Here is a 14137-nt window from a genome sequence, read left to right on the forward strand (position 1 = left end):
CACCCCTTGCTTTGTTACATGACGTTATCAGATAGGTCTGTATTTCAAGTGTGTGCAGTATGGTGACTATGACGTCACTTGTTACACTTGCAGACTAAAACTCCAGCAACTAAAGGGGCAATCTGGGAAGTAGCGGGTTTTGGGTGTGGACAAACAAAATAAACGACAATTAGAATTACACAATTCTATAATAAATACTAACCCAACAATCAAGCTCAAAATGTAACACCACCAAAAAAAGTAACATCATTGGTATCGCAAGTCTTGCTACACACAAATGTCAGATGAAGACCACGACACCACTGTTGTTGTTTCTGTTGTTGTCATTGTGTCATCATCTTCAGTTTGAAGACTGAGTTGATGCAGCTCTCCATGCTATTGTATCCCGTGCAACCCTCTTCATCTCAGAATAACTACTGAAATCTGCATATTTCTGAATCTGCTTACAGTATTCATCTCTTGGTCTCCCTCTATGACTTTTACTCTCCACACATCCCTCCGATACTAAATTTGTGATCCCTTGATGTCTCAGATTGTGTCCTATTGACTGATCCCTTCTTCTACTCGGTTTACGTCACAAATTTCTTTTCCCTCCAGTTTTGTTTAATACCTCATCATTAGTTATGTGATCTACCCATCTAATCTTCAGCATTCGTCTGTAGCACCACATTTTGAAGAGTTCTATTCTCTTCCTGTCTAAACAGTTTATCATCCATGTTTCCTTTCCATACATGGTTATGCACCAGACAAATACCTTCATAAAAGACTTCCTTTTACTGCCCAAATAGCCAAACTCATGTGCTACTTTAAGTGCCTCGTTTACTTAACTAATTCCCTCAGCATCACCAGACTGGACTTGATTTCATTCCATTATTCTTGTTTTACTTTTGTTGGCAATCATTTTATATCCTCTTTGCAAGACACTGTCCATTCTGCGCAACCACTCTTTCAAGTCTTTTTTTCAACTCTGACAGCATTATAATGTTAGCAGAGTTTTTATTTCTTCTCCCTGAACCTCAATTCCTACTCCAAATTTTTCTTTGCTTTCTCTTATTGCTTACTCAGTGTACAGATTGGAAGACATGAAAGATAGACTACAAGCCTGTCCCACTGCCTTCTCAACCACTTCTTCCCTTTCATTCCACGTGACTCATAACTGCCATCTGGTTTCTGTACAAGCTATAAATAATCTTTTGCTCCCTGTATTGTACCCCCCTATACCTCCAGAAATTTAAGGAGTTTATTCCAGTCCACATAGTAGAAAGCTTTATTTAATTCTACAAATGCTACAAATTTAGGTCTGCTTATCCTTAACTTATCTTCTAAGATAAGTCTTAGGCTCTTTATTAGCTTGCGTGTTCCTACATTTCTCCTGAATCTCAGTTGTTATTCCCTAAGATCAGCTTCTACCAGGTTTCCATTCTTCTTTAAAGAATTCTCGTTAATATTTTGTATGACTTACTGAACTGAGAACTCGGTAATTTCTTTGCAGTCCTTCCTAAAAGTAAAAAACCCAGTATTACAAATTTCAGTTTACCTATATAGCCTCTACGAAGCCCTCAGTACCACTAACCAAAGCACAACTCCAGAATAAGATACCCCATATTTCACTTGACCTATTTGGCAGCTAAAACTGAGTCTACATTACCAAAAACCAACACTCAAATTGACACATCTGTATCCAAACATTCTCTTACCCTATTTAGCTGAAACCAAGTCTACAGTATAACAAACCAAAACTCACTAACCAAATCCACAATACTTACATTTACAAATCAACACAGTTACCAAACACTAACAAGAAAACCCAGAAATTCCTGAAAACTTGCATAATGAATTTTGATGTACACAAACAACTATAAATTCACATACTATGCATATAACAACAACAAGGAATAAAACCTCAGACAGATACTTATGAACCAAAGCCGCTATCCAGGACTGAAAAAAAATGAAAAATAATATTGAATCTCTGAAGATAAGAAACTATTAGCACTAATAATTCCAAACAAACATGAATCCATCAGCCACTATTCACAAAATCAAAGAAGCAATTCACTAGCAAACCGCCACAAACTATTTCAATAACAACCTGAGTCGCTCAGCCCAACACCTAGCACAAGAGAGTGCCACCAAATGCTGCAACATGCCATCTACTAATATGACACGATTCAGAAACACCATGACTTCACATCATATCACACCATACAACAGTTAAGTCACGGGACAAAGTCTGATGAAATCACATTTTTTGGTTGATGCTACTCATTCATACTGTAGTCATAGGATACTACTTTCTTTCATTTTTTGAAATGTGCAGTTTCACATTTCTAAACATTTAAAGCAAGTTGCCAATCTGTGCCCCATTTTGAAATCTCACTACGATCTGACTGAATATTGTGCAGCTTCTTTCAGACTGTACTTCATTGTAGATAACTGAATTATCTGTGAAGTGTCTGAAGTTGTTATTAATATTTTCTGGAAGGGCGTTAATATACAATGTGAACAGCAAGGGACTCAACACAATTCCCTATAGTATACTTGAAGTTACCTCTCAGGGGGCTCCCAACTCTTTTGTGTGTATGCACTTGGCTACCACAGGTCTCCAACATTAGCAGCATTACTTGCTTTCTGTCCTGCAATCTTATACTTCCACTATTCCTTTCACCTTCTGCATCTCCATTGGATGGTTTTCTTGATGCAGACATTATGTGGACCTGGCTCATGACTGGGCCTTGCGTTTCCACTCCTGGTGTTTTCTACAACTTTTCATTCAATAAACACATGGTTAACATTGTTGAGCTCGAACTGCAACTAATTTTCAAAATTCTCCTGAAGTGCAGATCATGCAGGGAAACTAACCTATTGCAGTGTATGCTCCATCTTTGTGTTTTTCCATCTTTGCACCCTTCCGTTTATTAAGGCAGTATATGGAAGAAAACCATCATGTTTGGGGGGGGGGGGGGGGGGGGGAGGTTGTCAAGTACCTGCACAGTGCTAGCCCCCCTGACCACATGTGGTGATTATACTGTTGGTGCCAAAGCTAAAAGCTCCCCATTTATGCCAAAGAGTTTGTGCCCATTGGGACTCGGGCATGGGGAACTCTGACCAACAGATTACTGGCACCTTGGCAGATGAGGTACAAATGAAGCAGATGGAGTAATTTCCCGTTGTTGGCCATATGGCCAGAGTAGCCTCTGCTAAAGGACAGTCCTCTTTTAATGCATAGCAATATGACTCTAAAATGTTCCCTTCCCTGGTTACAGTGTGGGAGAAACATATGGCTTAGTGGCAAGCAGAAGAATACTTCCCACAATACTTACTTTGTACAAAGACTGACGGGGATTCCTTCTTGAATGCAATGCCTTCATTCTTTGTAGAAACTATGGAGCACAATTTTGGGGAAGTTGCAGACATCTCTAAAATAAAGAGTGGATCAATTTTGATCAAAACAGTGTCCTCGACTTAGTCACAGGCACTGTTTTTGTAACAAGCTGGGTGACATACTGGTGACTATCACTTGCCATAACAGTCTTAATATGGTTCAGGGCATCATTCTCCACTGAGACCGTCTCTTAAAATCTGAAGATGACCTACGTGCCAACTTTTGGTGATGGGGTGTACACTTTGTCATCTACATAGGGGGCCAAAGGACAACAGGGTCATTACCGATACCTTCATCTTGGCCTTTGAGGGCAATTCATTGCCTGAAAAGGTCAATGTAATTGTATACCAATGGGATTTGAAACTGCATGTTCATCCCATATGTAGTGCTTCAAGTATTTGAAATTTGGCATGTCTTTGTGTTGCAATGCTAGCCCCATCTGTAGAAATTGTGGATGAGTGCTGTGTGCATATGCTCTTCCCCCCTCCCCCATACCTTCTGTGTCATCTGTGGAAAGCACCATTCTCCCTGCTCACCAGATTGCACTCTTTACTAGAGAGAGAAGAAGATACAAGAATACAAGACTCTGGACAAACTCACTCACCGAGAGGTGAAGAAGAAATGAAGAAATAAAAGTATCTACACCCAGCACGTACGACGACGTCATATGCTTCAACTATGAAGGCATTGCTCCTTTGCCGACAGTACTCCCACGTGTTACACCCCCTACAGTGGCCCATCTGGGCCGCTCAATCATGCGCACGCCCCCCCACCCCCCCCCCACCCTTGATATTTGGGGGCTCCCATCTTGCTGATTCCCTCGCACCTAATTTGGGATCAGTGGGCTCCCAGCCACAAAGGAGATTGGTCCCCCAACTCCCAGTCAGAGGCGAATCACCTTCTCCAGCTTCTCTTGTCGTTCCACCAGTCTACAACTAGACACCAGTCAGTGGCTGAAGGATCCACAGGGTGTCGCGATCATCATCTTTACCTGAAACTGATTCAGAGAAACCCTTGCCATCATTTAAATTCTCTAAGGAGAGAAAAGACAAGCAAAAGCCCTCCAAGAAGAAGGGCATTCCAGTGGCCCCCACAATCAGATCCCACCTGTTTCCACTCCTATGGCTGATAAACAGATTGCCTCTGAGGCCCCAGTTCTCACCACACAATGGAACCCATAACCTCTCAACCAGTGGCATCAGGTAACCTGTCGTCTTGATCCCTTCATACCCTCACAGTACATTGACGACATTTTGCTCCACTGGAGTTGTAGCAATTTTTTCCACCACCTGGCTGAACTATGACATCTCTTAAACACTTCTACTGCCTTCTGCATTACCTTTTAGCAGACGGTTTCCAGCAACGTGGACCCCGACCCTTCGTGGGTACTGGGGATGTTATAAGACTTGTGCAGCCTATGGCAGGGTGTTGGGAGGACTTTTGCACACATGTTCTGAATATTCTATATAACAAACTTGTGCCACTTAATACACATTTTGGAGGCTGTGGCTATTTGGGTAAGGACATTTCAGGATATTACCATATGCAGTGTTAACCTTCTTCCCAATGATGAAGTCTCTCAGAACAAATTGTTTACATTGGTTTTTCAGCTCCCCTACCTTTCTTAATCTCGGGTGATTTCAACACCTATAACCCTGTGTGGGTTGGAACTGTGATCACTGTCTGGGGTAAGACCGTGAAACCTTACTGGCACAACTTGACTTTTGCGTCTTGAATACAGATACCCACACACACTTCACTATGGTGCACAAAACTTTCTCAGCCATTGATCTTTCCATTTGCAGCCATTATCTTCTCCCATCCATCCACTGGAGAGTCCACGATGACCTGTGTGGTAGTGTTCACTTCATGATCTTCCTGTGTCTTCCTCAGTGTCACTCCCCTGGACACCTGCGCAGATGGAGTCTCAACAGGGCTGACTGGAGTGCTTTTGCCTCCGCTGTTGCAATTGGCTCCAGGCCACATGCCTATATCGATGAGGCAGTTCAGAATACAACTACAGCCATTCTCCCAGCAGCTGATTTAGCGATCCCCCTTTTCCTTGGGCCCACTCTGATAGAAGACAGTACCATGGTGGCCATCAGAGATCATAGACAGGCTCTCCAACGCCATGAATGGCACCCACTAATGGGTTGCCTCATTGCCTTTACCCTCCCTCCCCCCTCCCGCAGGCCTGGGGGCCAGAATAGGCCCGTGCATTCCTGCCTGTCATAAGAGGCAACTAAAAGGATTCTCACACATTTCGGCCTTTATGTGATGGTCCCCTGTAGGGTTTGACCTCCATTTTTCAACATTTTTCCCGAAGAGTGAACCAATAGGGGAAGCGCACCTTATATGGTGTATCGTGCCCATTATGCACTGAAATCTATTGCGCCCATCTTCGATGTGGATCTGCACTTCTTCTCATTCTCCAACTGTTGGGTGAGGTCACCCTCCTGGGTGCGTATTTTTCCATCAACTGTGCAGTATCGTTTTCTACACTGGTGATGACAATGGATGTGTTTGCTTGGTTGCACCTGATATCCAGCACAGTAGCCAGTCCATTGTGGCGTGGCTGCCATGCACCCTGTTAGTTGTAGCCCCCTGACCACACAGGGATCACTATGCTGATGCCTGCACCATTAACTCCCCACGTATGCCGAGGAGTAGATGCCCATCACCCTGGGGCATTGGGACTCCTGGCAATGGCTATCCTGCCAGGCGGCCTTCGCTGCGGCTGAGTGGTGGCCATAGGGGGGACCCCTGGTCGGAGTGGGTGACATCAGGGTGGATGACACTTGATGAGGCATAGTACATCATCTCTTAGTTTAGTACATCATCTCTTAGTGTAGTACATCATCTCTTAGTGTAGTACATCATCTCTTAGTGTAGTACATCATCTCTTAGTGTAGTACATCATCTCTTAGTGTAGTACATCATCTCTTAGTGTAGTACATCATCTCTTAGTGTAGTACATCATCTCTTAGTGTAGTACATCATCTCTTAGTGTAGTACATCATCTCTTAGTGTAGTACATCATCTCTTAGTGTAGTACATCATCTCTTAGTGTAGTACATCATCTCTTGCTGGTGGTCAAACACTACCAGTTTCTAAGTGTTCACAGGCTCAATTCAACACACAGAAGTATGTGCCCAAATCGTTCCTCTTCCTGGCCACACCATGGGAGGAATGTCAGACTAAGGATGGCAGCGGCTCTTATTTGCTCCGGCACCATGTATATTAAAGAGCTGGTTGGGAATCTTTTATGATGGTGAAGTCTCAATGTTTTGTTGAGCATTTCAAGGACAGGGAGTTGGAGGGATTGTCCAAAATGAGATCTGAGTCAGTATTGATCAAAACAGCATCCTCTGCCCAGTCATGGGCATTACTCGCTTCTGACAAGCTGGGGGCTGTTTCTGTAACCATCACACCCCATAAGAGCTTAAATATGGTCCAGGGTATCATATTTCACAGAGGCTTTCTTTTGCAGTCTGACAATGAGGTGCGCACTAATTTGGAAAGGCGAGGTGTACCTTTCATTCGTCGTGTCCACTAGGGTCTGAGGGATAATCAGGTTGCTACCAGTGCCTTCATCTTTTCCTTCAAGGATGGTTCATTACCCGAGAAGGTCAAGGTGATGGTCTACCACTGTGATGTAATTCTCTATATCCCTCCCCCAATGCGATTCTTTAAATGCTGGAAGTTCGGTCTTTCCGCTGTACTTGCAGCATCACATGTTGAGATTGCGGATGCCCATCATATCCCAATACTCTATGTGCCCTGCCTCCCATCTGTGTCACCTGCGGAGAGCACCATTCGCCTTGCTTGCCTGACTGCAGGGTTCTCCAGAAAGAAAGGAAAATCATGGAGTACAAGACCCTGGACCGACTGACCTACACTGAGGCTAAGAGAAAATTTGAACGCCTTCATCCAGTACGTATGAAATCGTCTTACACCACCCCCACAACAGTTTTTGCCCCATCAGCTCTCCCAACCCCAGTTACCTCTCAGAGGTGGAAGACCACACATGCCCCCTTGATGGTGGGGGCCACTTCCCTCTCTGTTGCTCCTGCACCACCTACTTCAGGAGCACCCCCCCCCCCCCCCCCCAACCATTGAGGATACCAGTCCCCACTTCCCTTGCCAGAGAAGTGTAAGTCTTCTTCGGCTCCTCCTCTCGCTAGGGAGTAGCCCCTTGGGTAACTCCATGTGCTAGTGGGAAAGATGAAAAGATGACACCGGCCAATGGCTGAAGAGCCCAAAAGCATGTGGTCAGAGGGCTTTAACCGAGCGAGGTGGCGCAGTGGTTAGCACACTGGACTTGCATTTGGGAGGACAACGGTTCAATCCCGTCTCCAGCCATCCTGATTTAGGTTTTCCGTGATTTCCCTAAATCGTTTCAGGCAAATGCCAGAATGGTTCCTTTGAAAGGGCACGGCCGATTTCCTTCCCAATCGTTCCCTAACCCGAGCTTGCGCTCTGTGTCTAATGACCTCGTTGTCAACGGGACGTTAAACACTAACCACCACCATCGGAGGGCTTTACACTCATCCTCAGTCCTGGAGACTGAATTAGTGAAGTACTCCCAGCCAGGGAAACCCAAGGAGCAGTGAGAAAAATCCAAAAAAGAAGATCCTCAAGACCAAGGGAATTGTGGTGGTGCCCACACCAACGTTACCTACAAGCTCTGCGTCTGAGGATGAGGTGGAGATTCTGGAATCCGCTGAGGACTTGGATTTCACTGCACTCTCAGATACATTGGGTATAGACTGCTCAGGCAGCAGGTGACCCTGAGAGGTGAACTGCCTCATTGAATGTTCCATGCCTCCCAGTCTCATGATGACATCACCTTCCAGTGGAATTGCGGCAGTTTTTTCCACCCCCTGGCTGAGCTATTCCAACTGTTAAGCTTTACACCTGCTTTCTGCATTGCCCTCCAGGAAACCTGGTTCCCGGCAATGTGGACCTCTGCCCTCCACGGCTATAAGGGATATTACAGAAATCGTAGCGCCTATAATCGAGTGTCAGATGGAGTTTGTGTTCATGTCCTAAACTCCGTCTGTAGTGAAACTGTGCCCCTTCAAATCCTTCTTAAAGCTGTGGCTGTCAGAATAAGGATGACACAGGAAATAACTGTCTCCAGTGTATATCTTCCTCAAGATGGTGCTGTACCCCTGAATGTGTTAGCTGCACTGATTCGTCAATGCCCTAAATCTTTCCTACTTTTGGGAGATTTTAACACCTATAGCCCCTTGAAGGGTGACACCATCCTTACTGGCCGAGGTGGTAATGTCGAAACTTTACTGTATCAGTTTAACCTCTGCTTCTTAAATACTGCGGCCACCACACATTTCAGTGTGGCTCGTGGTGGTTACTTGGCCATTGATTTGCAAATTTGCAGCCCAGGACTTCTCCTATCTATCCACTGGAGAGGTCATGACGACCTGTGTGGTAGTGACCACTTCCCCATTTTCCTGTCGCTGCCCTGGCGTCAAGCATACAGATGCCTATCCAGATGGGCTTTAAACAAGGCAGACTGGGAAACTTTCACCACTGCTGTCACCATTGAATCTTCCCCCACATGGGAACATTGATGTGATGATCGAGCAGGTGACTACAACTACGTCTTGACCATTGGGTGCCATATGTCACCTTCCCAAATCTGTGCAAGAATCATCGTGTTTTTGGGCACCAGACCCCAACAGCTGTTCACGGTGTTAACATAAATGCCATGTTATCTACCAATGCAATCGTGATTGCTGAGCACTATGTTCAAGCCTCTGCACTGGAGAATTACCCCCCAGCCTTTCACACTCTCAAATGGTGGCTGAAAGGGAGAGTCCTCTTGTTCATTACACGTCACAGTGAATCCTATAACGCCTCATTTACAGAGTGAGAGTTCCTCAATGCCCTCGCACATTGCCCTGATACTACTCCTGGGCCAGACCGGATCCACAGCCAGATGAAATCATTCATTTGGGTACAAGTGACACCACCTCATCATCTTCAACCAGATCTGGTGCGATTGCATCTTTCCATCGCTGTGGCAGGAGAGCATCTTCATTCTGGTGCTCAAACCCAGTAAAAATCCACTTGATGTGGATAGTTCTGGCCCATCAGCCTCACCAACATTAGAGCCACTTGCCAACACCTGGTTGCCGTCTTTCTTGATTTACGAAAAGCGTATGAAACAACCTTGCGACATCATATCCTTGCCACATTATACAAGTGGAGTCTCCAAGGCCCCCTCCCGATTTTTTCCAAAGTTTCCTGTCGCTTCGTACTTTCCATGACCAAGTTGGTGCCTTCCATAGGCCCCCATATCCAGGAGAATTGGGTCCTGCAGGGCTCTACATTGAATGTATCTCTATTTTTAATGGCCATTAATGGTCTAGCAGCAGCTGTAGGGCTGTCTGTCTTACCTTCTCTGTATGCAGATGACTTCTGCATTTTGTACTGCTCCACAAGTACTGGTGTTGCTGAGCGACACCTACAGGGTGCCATCCATAATGTGCAGTCATGAGCTCTAGCCCACAGTTTCCAGTTTTCGGCTGCAAAGTCATGTGTTATGCGCTTATGTTGGCATTGCACTATTCAACCAGAACCAGAACTTTACCTTAATGACAATCCACTCACTGTAGTGGAGATATTGATTCTTAGGACTGGTTTTCAACACCCTAGTGACTTGGCCTCCTCACCTTCATCAGCCAGCGTAAGCGGAAGTGCCGGCAGCACCTCAATGTCCTCCGCTACCTGAGCAACAGAAACTGGAGTGCAGATCACTCTACTTTGCTGCAGCTCTACAGAGCACTTGTTCAGTCCCGCCTTGACTATGGGTTTATGGCGGCAGCGCATTCAGCATTGCGTTTACTTGATCTAGTGCACCACTGTGTCGTTCAACTAGCGACATGAGCTTTTAGGAAGAGTCCGGTGACTAGTGTCCTGGTGGAGGTTGGAGTCCCCCCCTTGGAAGTTAGGCGAGCACAACTGCTGGCCAGTTACGTTGTACACATTTGTAGTTTTCCTGCGCATCCGAATTACTGTCTCCTTTACCCACTCATGGTGGTTCATCCCTGGCATTGGTGACCCAGGTCAGGGCTTCCAATTGCAGTTCATGTCCGATCCCTTCTTTCCGAACTGCAGTCCTTGCCTTTACCACCTATACTTAATGTCCATTCACATACACCTCCACAGTGTACACCTAGGCCAGAGCTTCGCCTGGACCTTTCACATGACCCGAAGGACTCAGTTAACCCTGCGGCTCTCCGCTGCCACCTCCTCTCGATTCTTGACATGTACCGAGGCCATGAAGTGGTTTACACCGATGGCTGATGGTCACGTCGGCTTCGCATATGTCCATCGAGGACATGTTGAACAGTATTCCTTGCCCGATGGCTGCAGTGTTTTCACTGCTGAGCTAGTGGCTGTATCTCGTGCTCTTGGGCACATCCGTTCATGCCCTGGGGAGTCGTTTCTTTTGTGTACTGACTGGTTAAGTAGCCCACAAGCTGTCGACCTGTACTACCCTTGTTATCTTTTGGTTGCAACCATGCAGGAGACATCTATGCCCTGGAACGGTCCAATCGTTCAGTGGTTTTTGTCTGGACCCTAGGTCACGTCAGAATCCCAGGCAACGAACTTGCTGACAGGCTGGCCAAACAGGCTACGCGGAAACCGCTTATGGAGACTGGTTTCTCTACAACTGACCCGCGTTCAGTACTACGCCGTAAGATTTTTGCGGCTTTGGGAGACAGAATGGCATAACCTCGGTACTCACAACAAACTGCATGCCATTAAGGAGACTATGAATGTGTGCAAGACCTCCATGCGGGCCTCTCGCAGGGTGTCTGTGGTTCTCTGTCGGCTCCACATTGGCCACACGTGGTGACACATGGCTACCTCATATGCCGTGATGACCCACCTCATTGTCAGTGTGGCGCTCGGCTGACAGTAGCCCACATCTTGGTGAGCTGTCCTCTTTTGGCTGCCTTGAGACTGATGCTTCCATTACCAGACTCGTTGCCATTAATTTTAGCTGACCATGCCTCATTGACTAATTTAGTTTTACGTTTTATACATGATGGTGGGTTTTATCATTCTGTATAAGTTTTTGCGCATGTCTTTTATCCCTTTGTGTTCTCCACTCTAATGCTTTTAGGCTGTATGTTTTCATGTGTTGCAGAGTGGCTGGCTTTCCCATTTTATTCTCATGGTCAGCCAGCCACGATCATCTACTCTCTACATGATTCTTGCTTCTCTCTGTGGCTTTCTTTTTCTGTTTTGTCCATAATAGTGTTGGTTGTCCTTCTGTTGTTCTTCCGGTTCTTCCATTCCCCTGTTGTTGTGCTGTACGTCTCCTTTCTTTTCTTCTTTCCCATGTGTAATTATTTTACTCGGAACAAGCTACCAATGACCTTGCAGTTTGGTCCCTTCCCCCCTCCTTTAAACCAACCAACCATTGCCTTCAAGTGGCTCTGTGTCCAGGTCCACCATCTAATAAAATGACAGAAGTGAGAATGCTTGGAACGTATGTTTCAATCATCGAACCAGACACCTCTCCTTTGTCGGACATTTCTACAGATACCAGGCGCCTGCGGGTGTACCTGATATCACCTTAAAAAGGCACTGTCTTCACTGACCCAGATGCTGTCGCTGAACTTTTTGCTGTGCATTGTACTCGAGCCTCAGCATCTGGGAATTATCGACCTTCTTTTCGTGTTCTAAAACAGCAGAAGGAGTGAAAGAAATTATCTTTTACTGCATGCCACATAGAGCCATATAATTCTCCACTCAGTGATTGGGAATACATCAGGGTTGTAGCCCACTGCCCCGATACAGCTCCAGGGCTGGACTGCATCCACAACCAAATGATCAGCACCTACTGGTGGATCATCATCATCATCATAATAATAATATCCTTGCCGTATTTAACTGCATCTGGAATGAGGGCAGGTTCCCTTTGCAATGGCAAGAGAGCATCATTGGCCCAGTGCTGAAACCAGTTAAGCACTCTTTAGTGATGGATAGTTATCACCCAATTAGTCTTGCTATTGTTCTCTGTAAGTTTCTTGACTTCATGGTGAGCCGACGGCTGTGTTGGCTCCTCGAGTCTCAGGGTCTTCTGGCTCCGTCCCAAGACAGTTTTCGCCAAGGCCATTCCACTACTGTTAATCTGGTTTACCCATTGTCTGCCACCCAAACAGCTTTAGCCCGATGTCAACACCTTATAGCTGTCTTCTTCAATCTGCAAAAGGCTTATGACACCACATCCTTGCTACATTACACTAGTGGGTCTCTGGGGCCCGCTCCAGATATTTATCCAGAATTTCCTGTCACACCATATGTTCCAGGTTCAAGTTGATGCTTCCCACAGTCCCCCCACCTATATACAAGAGAATGGTGTCCCATAGGGCTGTGTACTGAAAGTCCCTCTCTTTCTAGTAGCCATCAATGGTCCATCAGAAGCTGTGGGGTCCTCAGTATCACCCTCCTTGTATGCTGACAAATTTTGTCTTTACTATTGCTCCTCTAGTATGTGTATTGTTGAATGTTTACTGCAAAGTGCTATACGAATGGTGCAGTCATGGGCCCTCACCCATGGCTTCTGGTTTTCAGCCTTCAAGGTTCGCGTCATGCACTTCTGTCAATATCGTACCATTCACCCATAACCCGAACTTTACCACAACAACCAACTACTCAATGTGGTAGAGACTTACCGCATTTTTGGACAGGTCTTTAATGTTCGTTTGACATGGATTCCACATCCTCGCCAGCTTAAGTGAAACCGCTGGCTGCACCATAGTACACTTCACTGCCTGAGCAACACCAGCCAAGTTGCAGATGACACTACCCGTCTGTAGCTTTACAAAGCCATGATAAAGGCCTGTCTTGATTATGGGAGTTGGGTGTGTGGTTTGGCATCACCCTCAGCATTGCAGATACTGGATCCAATATACCACTTGCAACAGGAGCCTTTCAAAGTAGTCCTGGGAACAGTTTACTCATGGAGGCTGGGGTCCCTCCATTGTGGATCAGCCACCAAAAACGGCATGTCAGTTGTGCTACACATGTTCGCAGGTCCCCTAAGCACCCAAACTACCATCTCCTCTTTCCAAACATGGAAATCAGTCTGCTGCAACAGCGGCCCAGATCAGGGATTGCGATTGCAATCTGCATCCAGCCCATCCTCTCTAACTACAGCTGTTTCCTCTCCTTCCTTTCCTCTGAATCCTCCTACATAAACCTCCATGGTACATTCCTCAGCCACAGCTTCATCATGACCTGTCATAAGGTTCAGAAGATTTGGCCTCTCCCAAAGTCCTTCTCTATCCATTTTTCTCCATCCTTGATGCATCCCTGGGTTCAGAAGTAGTCTTATGGCTTGATTGTTGCTGATCACGTAGGCTTTGCTTATACTCGCGGCAAACACACTGAACTGCACTGCTTGCTGGGTGGCTGTAGTGTTTTATCTACAGAGTTCGTAGTCATCTCTCGTGTTCCTGAGCATACCCGTCTCTGCTTCAGTGAGACCTTTCTAATTTGCATTGAGTTCTTGAGCGGTTTGCAAGCTATTGACCAGTGTGACCCTTGCCACCCCTATGTCATGGGTATCTAGGGTTCCCTTTTTTTTGTTTGGTCATCAGTCTACTGACTGGTTTGATGCGGCCTGCCACGAATTCCTTTCCTGTGCTAACCTCTTCATCTCAGAGTAGCACTTGCAACCTACGTCCTCAATTATCTGCTTGACGTATT

The 14137-nt window shown here is 45.9% G+C and overlaps 1 protein-coding gene across 1 annotated transcript in view; it reads left to right on the plus strand.

Annotated features, from left to right (window-relative positions):
- Positions 1 to 14137, plus strand: part of LOC126272435 (N-alpha-acetyltransferase 35, NatC auxiliary subunit) — a 137386-nt gene that overhangs the window by 1164 nt on the left and 122085 nt on the right. The gene's annotated exons all lie outside the window — the stretch shown is intronic.

This window comes from Schistocerca gregaria, chromosome 5 (genome assembly GCF_023897955.1).
Source record: "Schistocerca gregaria isolate iqSchGreg1 chromosome 5, iqSchGreg1.2, whole genome shotgun sequence".
In the NCBI taxonomy this organism is placed as follows: domain Eukaryota; kingdom Metazoa; phylum Arthropoda; class Insecta; order Orthoptera; family Acrididae; genus Schistocerca; species Schistocerca gregaria.